The 16,737-nt window shown below is 53.9% G+C and overlaps 2 pseudogenes; one reads left to right on the forward strand and one right to left on the reverse strand.

Moving 5' to 3' along the window:
- LOC131586383 (zinc finger protein 850-like) overlaps positions 1-16,737 on the reverse strand; it is a 434,360-nt pseudogene that overhangs the window by 141,469 nt on the left and 276,154 nt on the right.
- The window catches only part of LOC131586382 (zinc finger protein 208-like), a 761,426-nt pseudogene that overhangs the window by 52,667 nt on the left and 692,022 nt on the right, over positions 1-16,737 (forward strand).

Here is a 16,737-nt window from a genome sequence, read left to right on the forward strand (position 1 = left end):
ATACAGAATTATTATAAAAAGTAAAATTTTATTTTTATTAATTGATTAGATTTTAATGATAAAGAAAAATTGATAAATGTTCTCAATATTTTGGGATGTCAGTCCCAGGTGGGCGATGTCAGACATGCTGAGGCTCGGGGTGAGGAGCAGGTTGTCCAAACAGGGGCAGCCCACAAGGGGCTCATTCTTCTCTGTGACCAGACCTCCCAAGGAGATTTTCAGCATCAAGATCACTTGGGGAATGCTTCTGTCACCTCTTCTCTCAACTAAAAAATAAAAAAAAATATCTCCTTGATTGTAAAAAAAAAATAAAAAAGTGGTGGATTTTCAAATCTTCCTCCTTAACAGAACTCCAAACTGACTCCAAGCAGCTGCACAAGCCTTGGACTTGAAGACAGTGGAAGGAAGAGAAAGAGCCCCCGAGGCTTTCTGTATTTTAATGAACCCCAGGCTGGATTTGGGGCTGAGTCCAGGACCCTCAGGCACTGAGAGAAGGTTGAAGGAGCTGCTCAAGGAGTCAGAAGCAAAACTCCAAGTCCCTTGGAGCATCCCTGGGCCCCACTGACTGCCGGCTCCTGGCACACTCAGCCATGGCATGGTCCAGTCTCACGCTGGGACACCTCCTGCACCAAAATTCTACCCTGGCAGGGACTTTTCTTTCTCCTCCCCTCCAGGCTGAACCTGCCAAGCTGCACTTTGGGGAGGTTTCCTTCTCTTGCCACTGCCCAGGAAAGCTGTGTCTCCTGCTGTTCACAAACAGAGAAGGGCTGCTGGGGGATGTGGGGGTTGGAGGCTGCCTGGGGTACAGTGACCATGAAATCATTGAGTTTTGAAATATTCTGTGAAAGAAGGAGGGGCATCAACAAAACTCCTACACTGGACTTAGGAAGAACAGTCTTCAGCCGATTAAGGATGCAGATTTGGGGAGCACCAAAATCAGGTACTGATTTTTTTAAGGAAAACAGCCTTTTAAATCAAAGTATTCCAGGAAGGATGGACACACTTCAAGAAAAAAGTCTTGAAGGAGCAGGAACAGCCTGTCCCTCTGTGACAAAAAATGAGCTGGTAAGGAAAATGACTGACCTGGGTGGGCAGGGAGCTTATGGAGGAACTCAGGGAAAAGATGAGGGTGCATCACCTTTGGACATAGGGACAGGCAACTCAGGAAATGTTTAAGGATGTCATTAGGTCATGCAGAAAGAAAAGTAGAGAGGTGAAAGCTCAATTAGAGCTTAACCTGGCTGCTTCTGTGAAGGATAATAAATATGTTTTTATAAATACATTAATGGTAAAAGGAAGGCTATGGACAACCTCCATTCCTTATTGGAGAGGATATGGTTACCAAAGACGAGGAAAAGGCTGAGGTACTCAACACTTTCTTTGCCTCAGCTTTCACCATCAAGACAGGTTTTCCTCAGGACAAGTGTTCTCCTGAGCTGGTAGATGGGGACAGGGAGCAGAAGAGCCCCCTGTAATCCAGGAGGAAGCAGTCAGAGACCTGCTGAGCCACTCAGATGCTCACAGGTGGATGGGATCAGATGGGATCCATGCTAGGGGGATGAGGGAGCTGGTGGATGAGCTCCCCAGGCTGCTCTCCATCATTTCTCCTCATCAGTCCTGGCTCACTGGGGAGGTCCCAGAGGACTGGAGGTGCCAGTGTGAGCCCATCCCCAAGAAGGGCTGGCAGGAGGCTCTGGGGAACTGCAGGCCTGTCAGCCTGAGCTCGGTGCCTGGTGAGGTTTTGGAACAGATCCCCTTGAGTGCCAGGGCTCAGACCCAGCCAGCGTGGCTTTAGGAGGGGCAGGTCCTGCCTGACCAACCTGATCTCCTTTTATAACCAGCTGAGCCGCCTGGTGGGTGCGGGAAAGGCTCTGGATGTGTCGAGCTGGACTTCAGCAAGGCCTTGGACACGGAGAGCCACAGCATTCCCTGGAAAAGCTGCAGCCCACGGCTTGGACAGGAGCACTCTTTGATGGCTGCAGAACTGGCTGGAGGCCGGGCCCAGAGAGTGGTGGGGATGGTGCTGCATCCAGCTGGTGTCCAGTCCCTGGTGGTGTCCCCAGGGATCTGTGCTGGGCCCAGTCCTGGTTAATATCTTCACTGAGGGTCTGGCTGAGGGGGTCGAGTCCAGCACTCACAAATTGCAGATGACACCAAGCTGGCTGCAAGTGGGGATCTGCTGGAGGGCAGGACAAGGAGACACAGCCTTAAGCTGCACCAGGGCAGGTTTAGGCTGGACAATAGGAAGGAGTTCTTCCCAGAAAGGCTGATTGGGAATTGGAATGGGCTGGCCAGGGGGGAGGTGGCAGAGTCACTGTCCCTCTCCAGTGGAGTGGGGGAGTAACATCAATCTGTGCTTAATAACTGATTTTACTTTAAAACAATTGCTTCAGAATTTCTTCCTGTTACACCCTGAGTGTCTGTACTGGTTTTATATTAGTTGATATTTGGTGAGGAGGGAAGAAGCCACCCATGCAAATGATACTTCTAGGAGGGCACTGCTATGAGCTTCCTCTGTGCTTAGCAAAACCAACAGCTGGCTGGCTCTGAGAACTGACAACCTATTAAATAATTTTGAAGCTGTATCCTCCTGTGTGAAATCCCCATTTTAAAGACAGGCAAGGCCAGGAAAGCTCTCTGTTGTTTCCAGCTGTGAAGAGTTAACTGGGTGCTGGTCAGGCCGGCCCTGCTCCAGCCTGGCCTGCACCGAGCCGGGCTCCGCCAGGCCCCGGGAGCGGCTCTGGGCTGGGCCAGGCCCCTTCACCACGGCCCGCGCGGCCCCAGCGGCTGCCGGGCACAGGGAGGGGAAGCCATCGGCCCGCAGCTGGAATTGAAGGGAGCAGGGGCCTGGGACCAGCCATGGGGGCAGAACAGCCACGACTGTTCTGGCCGGGCCCCCTGAGATCTTGGCACAGCCCCAGCATGGCCTGAAATCCATCACCGTGACTGCTTCGGCCACTGCCCGGCAGAAACCATCATGAGCATCTGCAGGTCTGGGTGAGATATTAACTCTTTCTGTGCACAGATGAGACCTGCAGACCTCGATCCTCCCCTTGGGTGAGAGGAAAGGACAGAGTGGGAGACTAATGCCACAAGTATGGTAGGCTACACCTGTCTTCATATGTCATTGAATTAGAGAAAAACTCTCTCCAGGGCAAATTATGCAACACTTTGCCTCACAATCCATCAGTCTTAATTACAATGAGTGGTTGATCTTAATTACAATCCAATTAGAGCAAATCAGCATTGTGTGAATGGCAAGAAGAATTTGCTTGTCAACAGATGAATATGTCCCACTCAAGAATGAACAAAATCTGCCTTTACTTGGAAGAAAGTAGACATGGAGCAATGCAGTATTTGGGTTTTATCCAGTGATAAATGGGGCAAGAAGCTGTAACAACTCACCTGTTTTACAGAATACAAGTACTGATACAACCAATGCTGCACCCACACTGAAGGGATCTTCAGGACATTCCTTTATTTCTTAACAAGGAATGGGCAGCAAAATGCTGGCATTTATCTGAACTGGAAGCCATGTTCCTCTCCTGTTTCTCCTTGAGCACACTGTTCTCTGCAGACTTCACTGTGCAGCCCATCAATCCTCTCTTGGCCAACAGCTAAATGGCACAACTACCAAAACACAGGTGCCAGCATCATCACCCCAGCATTATTCCAGCACTGCTTTGCTGGTGCACAGCAGCACAGAATGGCTTGGCTTGGAAGGGACATTTAAAGGCCATCTAGTCCAGTGCCCTGCAGAGAGCAGGGACACCTTTAGGTCAGGTTGCTCAGAGCAGGAGCTTGAATGTCAGCAGGGATGGATGCCCACCTCTCTGGGCAACCTGTATCAGGGTTTCAAAACCCCCAGTGTAAAAAATGTGAGTTTCTTTCTTATATCTAGTCTGAGGCTATTGTCTTTTAGATTGAGAACATTCCCCCTCAGTCTTGTCACAACAGGCCCTACTAAAAATTTTGTCCTGTCTTTTTTACAAGCCCCCTTAAAGTACTGAAAGGGAGCAATCAGGTCTCTGTGGAGCCTTCTCTCTTCCAGGCTGAACACCCCCAGCTATCCCAGCCTGTCTCCAAAGCAGAGGGGCTCCAGCCCTCAGAGCATTTTGTCCCTCCTCTGGACCAGCTCCAACAGGACCATGTCCTTCCTGTGCTGGGCACCCAGAGGTGGATGCAGTACTCCAGGTGGGTTCGCACCAGAGCAGAGGGGTGGTGGAATCACCTCCTTCAAGCTGCTGGGCACCCTCCTTTGGAGGCACATGGCTGGCTCATGTCCAGCCTCTCACCTTGCAGCAGCCACAAGTCCTTCTCAGCAGGGCTGCTCTCCATCCCTTCATCCCCCAGCCTGTGAGATCAGCTGGGCTGGGACCCTGTAATAGGCCTTGGACAGAGCTGCAGGGCAGGATGAGCTCCCTAGTGAAGAAGGCAGATCCCACTCCCCACACAATTCCACCCTGGCCATGAGGTCACAGCAGCCTGTGGGGTGACAGCAGGCTGAGGTGACAGCAGGCTCTGAGGTCACAGAGGTCCCAGAGCCCCGTGGTTGCACAGCACCACAAGGACTGAGCAGTCAGTCCTTGACCACGACTGTTGCGGCAGCAGCAGTGGCAGCAGCAGCGGTGCTGACGTTGGGACAGCGGTGTCAGGACAGTGGTGGCAGCAAGAGCTGCAGGACTGGCAGTGGGCAAGGCACCATGGCCTTTGCTCTGCGCCTCCTCCTCCTGCTCCTCCTGGCAGTGGCCCTGCCTGACAGGGCTGCCCAGGCTGCTCCATGGCAAGCAGGGCGAGCAGGTGAGCCCGCGGCCTCGGTCCCCTTTCCAGGGACAGTGCTCCCTTCTCCCTGGGAAGCATTGGGGATGGTTTTCCCCAGGACTGAAGGGAGGGTTTCCTCTGTGGGACGGAGAGAGGCCTCAGGGGCCCTGGGCTGGTCCTGCTGCCCCTCCAGAGATGTTGCACGGGGCCTGCAAAGAGGGTGGAGAGTGACCAGAGCCAGCCCAGAGCTCCCCAGGCCCCTCTGCAGCTTTGGCCATGTCCATTGACATCTGGCTCCCACAGCCTTACCCAATCACCTTGCAGTGCCCAGTTCCCTAAGGCAGAAGGGGGTCCCAGCACACCATGGAATGATTCTGATCTATGCTCCCTTCCAGATGAGGGTGGTAGGAAGGCTTCTCAGGCAGCTTGGCTTCATGATGATTTTCTGCCTCTGGAGCCCCATGCAGGTATGTTCTCACTGTCCCAACAAGGAATAATCATTGACAACCTGGCAGGAACCAGGTGACAGAAGCTTCTGTGGCTGTTGAGTTACAGGTGTGTCTGCAGCGAGGATGTTTCAAGCTCCTTTGCTGGTTGCTGCACACAAGCCCAGCTCCCATCACAGGGGTGAGTTGTGTGTCCCTGCTGATCCCACAGGCTGAGGCCTGGTTCTGTGGGATCCATTCATCTGAAATGGAAATACTTTCTGTTAAGGTTCTCCTAGAGGGAGGAACAAACCTACAGAAGACAAGATGCTGAGTGAACTGGATAGACACCATGGTGGGTCCATGTCCCTCAGCCTTCTCCTGAGACTCAGCAGCCGGGGGCTTTCCCTGCACATCTGGACACGCTGTGCCCAGCAGGGCAGGAAGGGATCCATGTCAGCGTCACTGCCCCACTGCTGCTTTCACGGCCTGCAGGGCTGTTTCCCAGCCTGGCCTGGCTGCAGCTTCTCCCCAGCCTCTGCAGGAAGGCATTTGGCATCAGCTGACAGGGAGCCCAAACTGCACCGTGGTCCATGCACACCCTGAGATCCCATGCAATTTCCCAGTCTTGGGGTAGATGTGGAATGGCAGCTCTTTGGAGGAGGGAGGGCCCTGGCCTGGCTCCAAAGTTTTGATGGCTTCCTCAACCTTATCCATGACTTTGACAAGTATTGCCTCTTGAACATGCCACCTTCCTGTTGGGGAACAGCCCCACCTGATCCAGCTGTGGCTCTTCCTTTCTCCAGAGATGAACCCAAAGGCTGTGCTGAACGCAGCGTTTCCCGGAGGAAGCAGTGGCTCATGGGCAGCCTCTGCTGCAGGAAGGGAGGCCATGCCAGGCACAGTCACAGTTCCAGGAGGTAATTGCTGTGTCTCTGGGCCTGAGCCCTGCTGAGGCTTGAGCTGCCATCTCTGCTGCTTGGCTGTGTGAGCACAGTGCAGAGGAATTATCCTGAGCAGGCTCAGGTCACTTGGCTACTGAGCAGTCTTGCTGGGGTCCCTCCATGGGAGACACGTCCCAAAACCTGGCAGCTGCTGCAAGGGGTGCCCATGGTGGGGAAAGGGCTGAGGGGGAGGGTAAAGCTCCAGTGTGTCCTGACAGGGCCTGGCTCTGTCCCCTTGGGCTGGGGGAGCTGTCCCAGCTGAAGGAGAGAGGGCAGGAGGGAGGTTCCGTTACCTGTGGCACTGAATGCTGCGGTTTGGCCCAAGGCCTTGGGGTTTCCTCTGTGGGAGGGAGAGCCCATGGGCCCTGGGCTGGTCCCACTGCCCCACCAGGGATGTTGCACAGGGGCTGCAAAGAGGGTGTTGAGAGTGACCAAAGCCAGCCCAGAGCTCCCCAAGCCCCTCTGCAGCTTTGGCCATGTCCATTGACATCTGGCTCCCACAGCCTTACCCAAACCCTTTGCAGTGTCCAGTTCCCTAAAGCAGAAGGGGATCCCAGCACACCATGGAATGGTTCTGATCTGTGCTCCTTTGTAGACAAGCGTGGTAGGAAGATTTCTCCAGCAGCTTGGCTTCATGAAGATTTTCTGCCTCTGGAGCCCCATGCAGGTATGTTCTCACTGTCCCAACAAGGAATAATCATTGACAACCTGGCAGGAACCAGGTGACAGAAGCTTCTGTGGCTGTTGAGTTACAGGTGTGTCTGCAGCAAGGACATTTCAAGCTCCTTTGCTGGTTGCTGCACACAAGCCCAGCTCCCATCACAGGGGTGAGTGGTGTGTCCCTGGTGATCCCACAGGCTGAGCCCTGGTTCTGTGGTATCCATTCATCTGAAATGGAAATACTTTCTGTTAAGGTTCTCTTAAAGGGAGGAACAAACCTACAGAAGACAAGATGCTGAGTGAACTGGATAGACGCCATGGTGGGTCCATGTCCCTCAGCCTTCTCCTGAGACTCAGCAGCCGGGGGCTTTCCCTGCACATCTGGACACGCCATGGCTGGCACAGCAGGAAGGGATCCATGTCAGCGTCACTGCCCCACTGCTGCTTTCATGGCCTGCAGGGCTGTTTCCCAGCCTGGCCTGGCTGCAGCTTCTCCCCAGCCTCTGCAGGAAGGCATTTGGCATCAGCTGACAGGGGGCCCAAACTGCAGCACAGGCCATGCACACTTAGAGATCCCTTGCAATTTCCCAGTCTCAGGGTCGATCTGGTGTAGGGGCTGTTTGGAGGAGGGAGGGCCCTGGCCAGCCCCAATAACCTGGCCTTTCTCCTGATCCTTATCCATGACTTTGACAAATATTGCCTCTTGAACATGCCACCTCCCCAATGGGGAATGGTTCTGTCTGATCCAGCTGTGGCTCTTCCTTTCTCCAGATATGAACCCAAAGGCTGTGCTGAAGGCAGCGTTTCCCGGAGGAAGCAGTGGCTCATGGGCAGCCTCTGCTGCAGGAAGGGAGGCCATGCCAGGCACAGTCCCAGGAGGTAATTGCTGTGCCTCTGGGCCTGAGCCCTGCTGAGGCTTGAGCTGCCATCTCTGCTACTTGGCAGTGCCTGCCTTTCAGGGATTTTGCACAGAGCATGGAAAAGGTGTTGAGAATGTCCAGAGCCAGTCCAGAGCTCTCCTCAGGCCCCTCTGCAGCTTTGGCCATGTCCATTGACATCTGGCTCCCACGGCCTTACCTGACCCCCTTGCAGTGCCCAGTTCCCTAAGGCAGAAGGGGATCCCAGCACACCATGGAATGGTTCTGATCTGTGCTCCCTTCTAGATTGGTATCGTGGCATGGAGCATCTGCAAGTGCTGGTAAATGGCGGTTTGAAGACCTTGCCAGATGCTGGAGGCAAGTTCTCAATGTCCCTTTCTGCACAGAATAATCAGTGTCAAGGTGGCAAGAGCTCACTCATGTGCCATTTCCCTCAAGAGTCTGAAGGTTGATGGATTCTGGAAACCTCGCCCCATTCCCTTCTGGAGCCCTGAGTGATCCCACAGCATCGCTGTCAGTGGGAGGAAGGAGCATTTAGCTGTCAATCTTCTTCCCATGTGCAATTCCAGTGTCACCTTCCGTTTGCTCTGTGCAGCCACGGAGAAGAGCAGAGAGGGAAGGGCTGGGCCCAGAGCTGTGCCCCGGGGCTGTGCCTTGCATGGCTCCTTTCTGGCCCCAGGGAGCCTGAGATGCTCCTGCTCCAGCTGCCAAGCCCTGGCCCTGCCTGGGGCTCAGTTCAGAGCTGCTGGCAGCTCCAGGGAGTCCTTTCTCTCCTGACTGCCATGCAAGGGGCTCCTTCCATCCCATTGTGGGGCCACTGCAGGCACGTGGTCCCCCTGCTCCTGCTCCTGAGTGGAAGGCAGAGATAAGGGAGTGCCTTGGAGGGCAGCAGTCACCCAGGTGCACTCACTGCCACTCCAGCCTGAAGAAGAATCTTCAGCAGTGTCACGGGAGCTGTTCTGTCCTGACTTTCTTTGCAGATGAACCTGATGATGAAGATGATCTGGATTCCCCGTCCATATCAGTTACTGAGCCTGGTGATGAGGAATATTCTGAGGGTAGGTGAAGGCCTTTCCCCCTGGGAGAGCTGCCAGCTCAGAGCCCAAAGCTCGGCCAGGGCGGCATCGCTGCAGGTGCCAGGACAGAGCCGTGCACGTGTGTGCCCTCGCTCTGCGTGATCCTCTCACTGCTCCTGTGGCTCAGTGCTGCCTGTGCAGATCAGCAGAGATGAGAGAAGCTTCTGTGGCTGTTGAGTTACAGGTGTGTCTGCAGCAAGGACTTTCCCAGCTCCTGAGCTAAATTCTGCAAGCAAGCCCAGCTCCCATCACTGGGGTGTGTTGTGCGTCCCTGCTGACCCCACAGGCTGAGCACTGGTTCTGTGGGATCCATTCCTGGAAAATGGAAATACTTTATATTATGGTCCCCTGAGAAAGAAGAACAAACCTATAGGAGATACTAATGTAGCAATGGGGGAACTCAAATATCTGGACATAATCCTGAATGATCTGGAGGGACGCCGTGGTGGGTCCATATTCCTCAGCCTCCTCCTGAGACTCAGCAGCCGGGGGATTTCTCTGCACATCTGGACACAGTGTACCCAGCACAGCAGGAAGGGATCCATGTCAGCCTCGCTGTCCCGCTGCTGCTTTCATGCCCTGCAGGGCTGTTTCCCAGCCTGGCCTGGCTGCAGATTCTCCCCAGCCTCTGCAGGAAGGCATTTGGCATCAGCTGACAGGGAGCCCAAACTGCAGCACGGGACGTGAACACCCTGAGATCCCCTGAAATTTCCCAGTCTCGGGGTAGATCAGGTGTAGGGGCTATTTAGAAGAGGGAGGGCCCTGGAGCAGCTCCAAAACCCTGGGCATTTTCCTGACCCTTATCCATGTCCTTGACAAGTATTGCCTGGAGAAGACCAGCACAGCACAGAGAAATTGTGCCATTCAAGCTCAGGGGGTTGAGCAGTCTTGTGCCAAGGGGTGGCAAGGTGCCTGCAGGCCCCAGCTCTGGGGGAAACAGAGAACGTCCTGGCTGTATCCAGCGTGCTGCCAGCTCAGCAGTGGAGCACAGCACAGGCTCACGCTGCCCATTGCTCCCACAGATGCAGCTGGCACCACCAGACAAGCTAACAATATCTGGAGAAGCATGAGAAGAGTTTTTTGCTGGGGAACACAGTGTTTGATTAAGTTAATGGCCATTGTGGCTGGTGGAGCACTTTTCCTGATGATGTGCTGTGCTGGAATCTGGTATTGCCGGAAGAGAAAACGGTGAGTGTTTTGCTGATCTCTGCCTCAAACAGTTTCTTGAAAGGCTGCTCATAGTCAGGAAACATTCCCAGTGAGGCTGCTGTGGACTTGTGGCTTAAGTTCTTGGTTGCCCAAATAACTCTGCCGAGAGTTCTGCAGCTGCCCAGGCCTTTCATTGGCCTCTTAATTGCTGGGCCTTGTCCTGGGGAGCCTGCTGGGGCTGCAGCCAGTGCTGGCTGCCACTGAGGCTGCCTGGCCAAGAGCAGCCCCAGGAGCAGCGGGCAGAGGCAAAGCAATGTGGGCAGGAGAAAGAGCGGGGACGAGATTGCCCTTGACAGGCAGAGGTGCTCTGGGGCCTGCTCCTGGCCAGGGACCCTGCCCAGAGCCATCCCCTGCTCTCCAGGGCCTTGAGGAGCAGCTGTCCAGCTGGGCCAAGCTGTGCCAGCAGCTCCAGCCGTGCTGGGGAGCCTTGGCAGCTCTGGGCCCTGCTGTGCAGGAGGGTCCCTGTGTGCCAGCGGCAGCTGGGGGCCTCAGCCACCTCTTCTCTCAACAGGAGCGCCTCTGCAGCTTCAGAAGAGCAGGCAAAGATTTTAGTCCGAGAGAAGCTGACCTGTTATCCTCGCTCTTCACATCTCTCCCCATCTGCTGTGCTGCAGCTGCATCCCCGTCTTGAGGGCATCCCAAGACCCACACCTCTCAAGCGAGACCCTCTGCCCCTGAGCCCCCTGGCCCTGGTCCCTAGCCAGGACTGAAATTGGGCAGCCCCTGTGCACCAGAGCAGGGGCTGGCCCATGTTTTTTGTTCTAATAAAGAGATGGAGCTGTCACCCCAGTGTCTGGCTGGTACCACCAGCAAAGCCCACACAGCACCAGCCCTGGCTGAGCTCCATGTCCAGGAGCAGCCGGGGGTGCCCACGGTGTGGGCAGGCAGGAGCCAGGCAGGGGCTGCCGTGACCAGTGTTGGGGCACTGAGGGGCTGGGGGAGCCCATGCTGAGCGTCCCTGGGCTGTGAGGGCACATTTCCTTCAGTGGCATCACCTGGGCCTGCACCTCATGAGGCACACAGGGAAAATTTGGGCTCTCTCCTAAGGTGTGCAGGGATCCCCCATGAGGAGTGCAGTGGGGTTAGATTGAGAGGGTTTTTTACTCTTCTCAGCACAGTAAAGGGGACACTCTTGGCCGAGTTTTGCAAAGCTGGGAGGAAGCCTCTTGTGAGCCCTTGGGCCTGGCCTGTGGGCACAGCGGGCAGGTGGAGCCCATCCCTTGAGGCCAGTCCGGGCTGCTCGGGCCGGGCTGGGCTGGGCCAGGTGAGCCGGGCCATTCTCTGGGGCACAGGAGGCACCCGGGGCTGTAACTGAGGCCGTGGCTTCTCACCCTGAAGGGAGGCTGGCTCTGCTGGTTCAGAGGGCACAGCTCAGATCCCAGTTCCCTTTGTAAAGCTGCTGGGGAAGTGTTGAGGGCAGAGAGTTCCAACCCTTCTCACTGGGAAGCTGGGCTGATGCTGTGGGTTTTTTTAATTTTTTGCCCTCTAAATTTGTGTCCTGGCAGAAAGTTAAGTTTGCTTGCTCTCAGTCAGCCCCTTTTCTGCTTGGTGCTATTATAAATGAAATTAAAATAAGACAACAAGAGCTATTAGGTTAACAGCAATTTAATAACAAGGGAAAAAAAAGATACAATTTAGTGAATTGAATAGAAGGATACAATTTAATAAAAGAATACTATTTAGTGGCCTGAATAGCAATTTGGTATAAAAGGAAAACAATTTAGTAAAAGAGTACAATTTAGTGAATAACTTCAGATACATAGATATATATTTGTGAATATAATTTGCCAGTAATTATGATTAAAGTATAAGCAAAACTGACCAGGGTACAGGGAGGGCTTCTCACCCCGCCTCACATACCAAAACAAAGTAATTCAAACTAAAATTATATACTGTATGCTTATACCTATTCATTAATGTTTCCCATAAGTCTCCTCCTATTTCCAATTCATTGATTTAATATCACTATTCTTCATGGCACATGCTTCACTTGTTGCTAGGGGGTCTTCTGTCTTGTTTTGGTGGTTTTTTGGATGAAGGCTTACACTCATCCTCGTTGTCCTCTGGATAACCTTACAGGCTGTGTGTGCGTACTAAGCGTTGTGTTATGTAAGTAAGCATTGTACTCCACTAATTAGTCTTATATTTTATAATTTTCAGGCCCTATGCCTAAAGTCATTCCAACTTCATCCATCTCAAGGTCAATTTTGTCTTAGGGCATTTCTTATCACAAAACTACATCCTGTACCTTAATTTTAACATGTAACATCTGTAGGGGGGCTACATCTGCCTTGTAACACCAATTCCCTTGATTGCTCCTAATAATAACTTTCCAAATAGTTACAATTCAGTTAGCACTAATCATTTCCATTTATTACAGGAGGGTGTGAAAACAGGAGCATTGTTTGGTGTGGCCTCCTCTCTGCCTTTCACACCTTTCAGTGCTTTGACCCAGCCAAGAGCTTTCTCCAAGAGTGCAATGAAGCAGCTGTTCCTGCTCCCAGCTCTGGCTTTTCCCAGTCTCTGACCCTGACTGGTTTTGTCCCTCTTGCTGTGCCCTCTGTTCCCCAGGGGGCTGCCCCAGGCTGAGGGATCAGATCCAGGCACTGCTGCTGCTCCCTGGGGACCAGCCCCAGTTTGGTTGTTGCTGTCAGTGCCAGCAGAAGCGGTGGCTGGAGCAGCGGGTGCTAACAGTGCCCCAAGGCCCGGGGCTGGAGGGGTCCCTGGGCTGGGGCTGGGAGGGAGCTGCCCCTTGTTCTCCCTCTGCCTCACGCAGAGCTGGGCCGGGCACAAGTGGGGCAGCAGAGCCAACAGGGAGCCTGCGAGTCTCTTCCAGCCGTGCCTGCTCAGAGTTTGGCCTTGGAGCTTCAGGTGGGCAAAGGCAGCTGCTCTGCTCCCTCTGCGTGTGCCCGTGTTCAGCAGTGCTGCTCCATCAGTCTGTGCCCAGCAACGGGGAAAAGCCTCAGCCCTGCAGGGCCAGGAGCTGCCGGGCTCTGCCTGAGCAGCTCAGCCAGCGGGAAGGGAGCTGCTCCACACGGGAACCAGAAGCAATGGACATGCCTTTTCTAGGACATGTTTTCTGTAAACAAACAAACAAACAAACACGAAAAAAATATGAAAGATAAAAATTACTACCAAATGTGTAGTGAAAAATCTATAACTCTGGAGTAAGAAAGAGGTAACTGATTTTTGAAAAAGAGAACTCAGCTTTGATTTTAGTTCCTTAGTTTGTACACGTGCTAGTGGAAAGGATCCATTAACTGCCTTCCTTTACAGATTTGATGGATGTTTTCCAATATTAAGATATTTTACACTGCAGTTAAAGGAATAGGAAATTGAAATACATGTTCTTCATGACTGTGTCTTGAGTGTAAAAATTTTGCACTTTGAAACTTGGACCTAAAGTGTTGCAAGTGGAAGTGATAAATCCCAATGGACTGAGTGAATGCAGCTTTTCCTATGGGATGTGCAGCACTCCAAGGACTTCCTCAGTGGGGCTGTGGGTGCTTGGAGCTTTGTCCTGTGCCACTCCGGGATGTCATGAAATGGGACTTCACCTGCCACCAGCCCAGGTCACGCTCTGCCACCCCAGCTCCTTGGACCTTGTGTCCCCAAAGAAGACACAAGGTGTTTCTGCTGCTCCACCTTTGCACAGATCCACAGAGAGCTGGGATTATCCCAAGTCTCGTGTCTCCATTGTGCCATATTCCTAAAGAACCAGCAGCCCATCCCGATGAATATGGTGAGTTATGTGGATGGTTGTCAGCTCCCTTTCCTGCCTAGAAATCCTGAAACTGCTTCTAAATGCTGTTCCCTTCAGCTCTTGGACACCTACTCCCACAGAGCTGGGAAAAAAAATCCCCTGGCCATGGCTTACAAGGTGAGTTATGCCAAAGTTAGAGCTCTGTGGGAAATCTCTATCCATCCCTATCCTTTTAATATATCTGTACGTGGGGGTGTGCATGGATGTGTCTTGTATGGAAAGGAAGGAGTGTGCAAACAACGTGACTGACACTTTCACTCTCTGTGTTCATTCCATACTCATGGGTACCAAGATATTATGGAAACCTTTGCAAGGACAGACCTTCTGTCCATGGATACAGAGACATCCAAGAGCCCCTGGCACAGATAGACCCTTCTGTCCATGGATACAGAGACATCCAAGAGCCCCTGGCACAGACAGACCCTTCTGTCCATGGATACAGAGACATCCAAGAGCCCCTGGCACAGACAGACATTGCTGCTCTTCAGCCAGTGACAGGATGAGTCCCTGAGACTGGGGCTTGGCCTTCCTCGTGGTGAGGGGCATCAAGGAAGGCTGCAGTGTGATGGAGACTGTGATGGGCTGGGAACTCACTGGGGGAAAGGAGGGAGCAGTTGTGAAGTAAAAGGCAGGTGGGGGACAGAACTGTTCAGAGAAGGGCTGAGCTACAGCTTGAGCAAGATGAAAAATGTCATTTGGGATCATCCCAGATGGATTTCATTTCAGAAGTTATGGAACAAGTTTAATTTTTGGGGGGTGTCATGTTTTCCCTTGGAGGTGGACACTCTGCAGACTTGAGCTGCATTGCCAAAATGCTCCAGTCTCTGCTGCAGGTCACACCGTTTCTTCTTTGGCTGATCCCGGCGCGGTGCTGAGCCCAGCAGAGCCCTGGCAGAGCCCAGAGCAGCCTCAGCATCCGCAGAGCCCGGCTGCAAGGAGAGAAAGCAGAAACCGCCCGTCAGCTGAAGGCTCCTGTCCCCTTGTCCCAGCCAGCCGCGGTGCCCAGGCCATGCTGGCCGTGCTCAGAGCTGGGCCCAAAGCTGCCCATCACTGCTGCCTTTGGGAGCAGAGCAGGAGGGCAGGACATGTGCCCAGCCTGCAGCCAGCCACGGCAGATCCAGCCCCTCAGCAGCTGCCCAGAGCGGGATGCTCCTGTGCCCGCTGCCATCTCCCAAAAGCTCCTGTCCCACCCATGCCAGGGAGATGAGGACCCACCTCACACCATCCGCTGCCAGAAGAAAAGCTGGTCCCAAACGATGTCCTCAGTCTTCTCCAAGGGCACGGCCCATCCACGCCACAGCTGGTCCCAAGCACTTCCCGATCCAGACTGGACCCCACCTAGAACGCTTCCTTTAGAAAAACAAACAACAAATTAATGAAAATAGATTACAGACAAAAAGGGGAAACAAGAAAAATGGTAAAAAATCTTATCTCTGTCAGAAGCTAGAGAAAGGCCCAACCCCTACATTCTGGGGAAAAACCCACCCATGGGTGAGGGAAGCCCATGCTTGCTCCCTTTCCCCCTGCACTGTCCCCCAAAATCACGGTGATCCCAAAGCAAAGCAGGGGAGTGGAGCAGCCCAAGCCCTTCCTTGCCTGCACAGCAAAGCAGCCGTGCTCAGGTTCTGGAGTCCCACCTGTGCTCGTGCCATGGGGGTTTGTTTGTGTCGGGCTGGCTGCCCCAGCCCCAGCCCGGGGCACGGTGGGTGGTGGGGGCTGTTGGCAGGGCCAGGATCCCACTCCCATTTCGTAACCACCCCAGCCCATGTCCCCAGCCCTGCCAAAAACCAGCTGGGCAGCCACTGAGGAATCAGTTGCATCTGCCCCAGCAAAGGGGAAACCTTTGGTTCCCAGCCAATGCACAAATCTGGGAGCATCCCCCTGGGTCTGGACTGACCTGAAAATTCACTGTGGAGCCTGGCTTTGAAGAAGGTGCCAGAATCAAAGTCCATCATCGCCAGCTGCCGCTGGCCAGGTGGAGGAAGAGGATGTCATCCTTGCTGTTTTCCTCCATGTCTCCAGCAGCAGCAGCAGCCCCACCTGGTCCAGCTTCTCCAGGGGCTCCTTCTTCCCTGGGGTGACACCAGGCTGTCAAGGGTTCTGCCCAGGGCCCGGCTGTCAGTGAACCAGGACAAGCAAAACCAGCTCAGATGGTGCCCACCAGTGCTGGGCAGAGCAGCTCAGCTCCAGCACAAGGGCTGTGTGTTCCCATTTGATGAGCCCAGTGCAGTGACACAGGCAGGACAAAAAAGTCTGGGTTTCTTTGCTGCTGATTGCCAGGGCATGTGTGGAGCTGTAACTTACCAGGTCCCTGCATCACTGTGCCTGTGGCTCTCTCCCTTCTTCTAGGGCTGATGAATATCCTGCATCCAGGGATCATGGAACAGGTCTTCTAATGAGGGCCTGTCCAAGGAGTTCAGGGATAAACACCACCTGATCAGAAGCTGGCAATCTGGGGAGAGAAACCACAAACCACTGGTCAGTTGGAGAAGCCTCCTGTCTGCTTTGTCCCACTATTCCCGTGCCCAGGCCATGCTGGATGTGCTCAGAGCTGGGCCTAAACTTTCCCATTAATTTTTTTGTTTTGGAGGAGAGCAGCAGAGCAGGACATGTGCCACCTCCTCAGCAGCTGCCAGAGCGGGATGCTCACGAGCCCGCTGCTGTCTCCCAACACTGGTGTTCCCCCTGTGCCCAGAGATGAGGATTCACCTTGGGAGAGCCGTTGTGGCAGCAGGAGCTGGCCCCATCTGATGTTCCTGCCCCTCCTGAAAGGGTGCTCCCCGCAGACCATCTCGTGCAGCAGGATGCCCAGGGTCCAGACGGTCGCTGCCTTGCCATGGTACCACCCGAAGTCGTTCCATTCCGGGGGGCTGTATGATGGTGTTCCTATGGAATATGGATGGAGCTCATCAGGGGGATGCTGCTGCTCCCAGAGCCTGACCCCAGCATCCCTGGGCATGTGGGGGCTTCCCCAGTGGCCCATGGGGTGACCTGCTGCCCTCTCGCCAGCACCTGGGACTT

The sequence above is a fragment of the Poecile atricapillus genome, chromosome 19 (assembly GCF_030490865.1).
Source record: "Poecile atricapillus isolate bPoeAtr1 chromosome 19, bPoeAtr1.hap1, whole genome shotgun sequence".
Lineage (NCBI taxonomy): Eukaryota > Metazoa > Chordata > Aves > Passeriformes > Paridae > Poecile > Poecile atricapillus.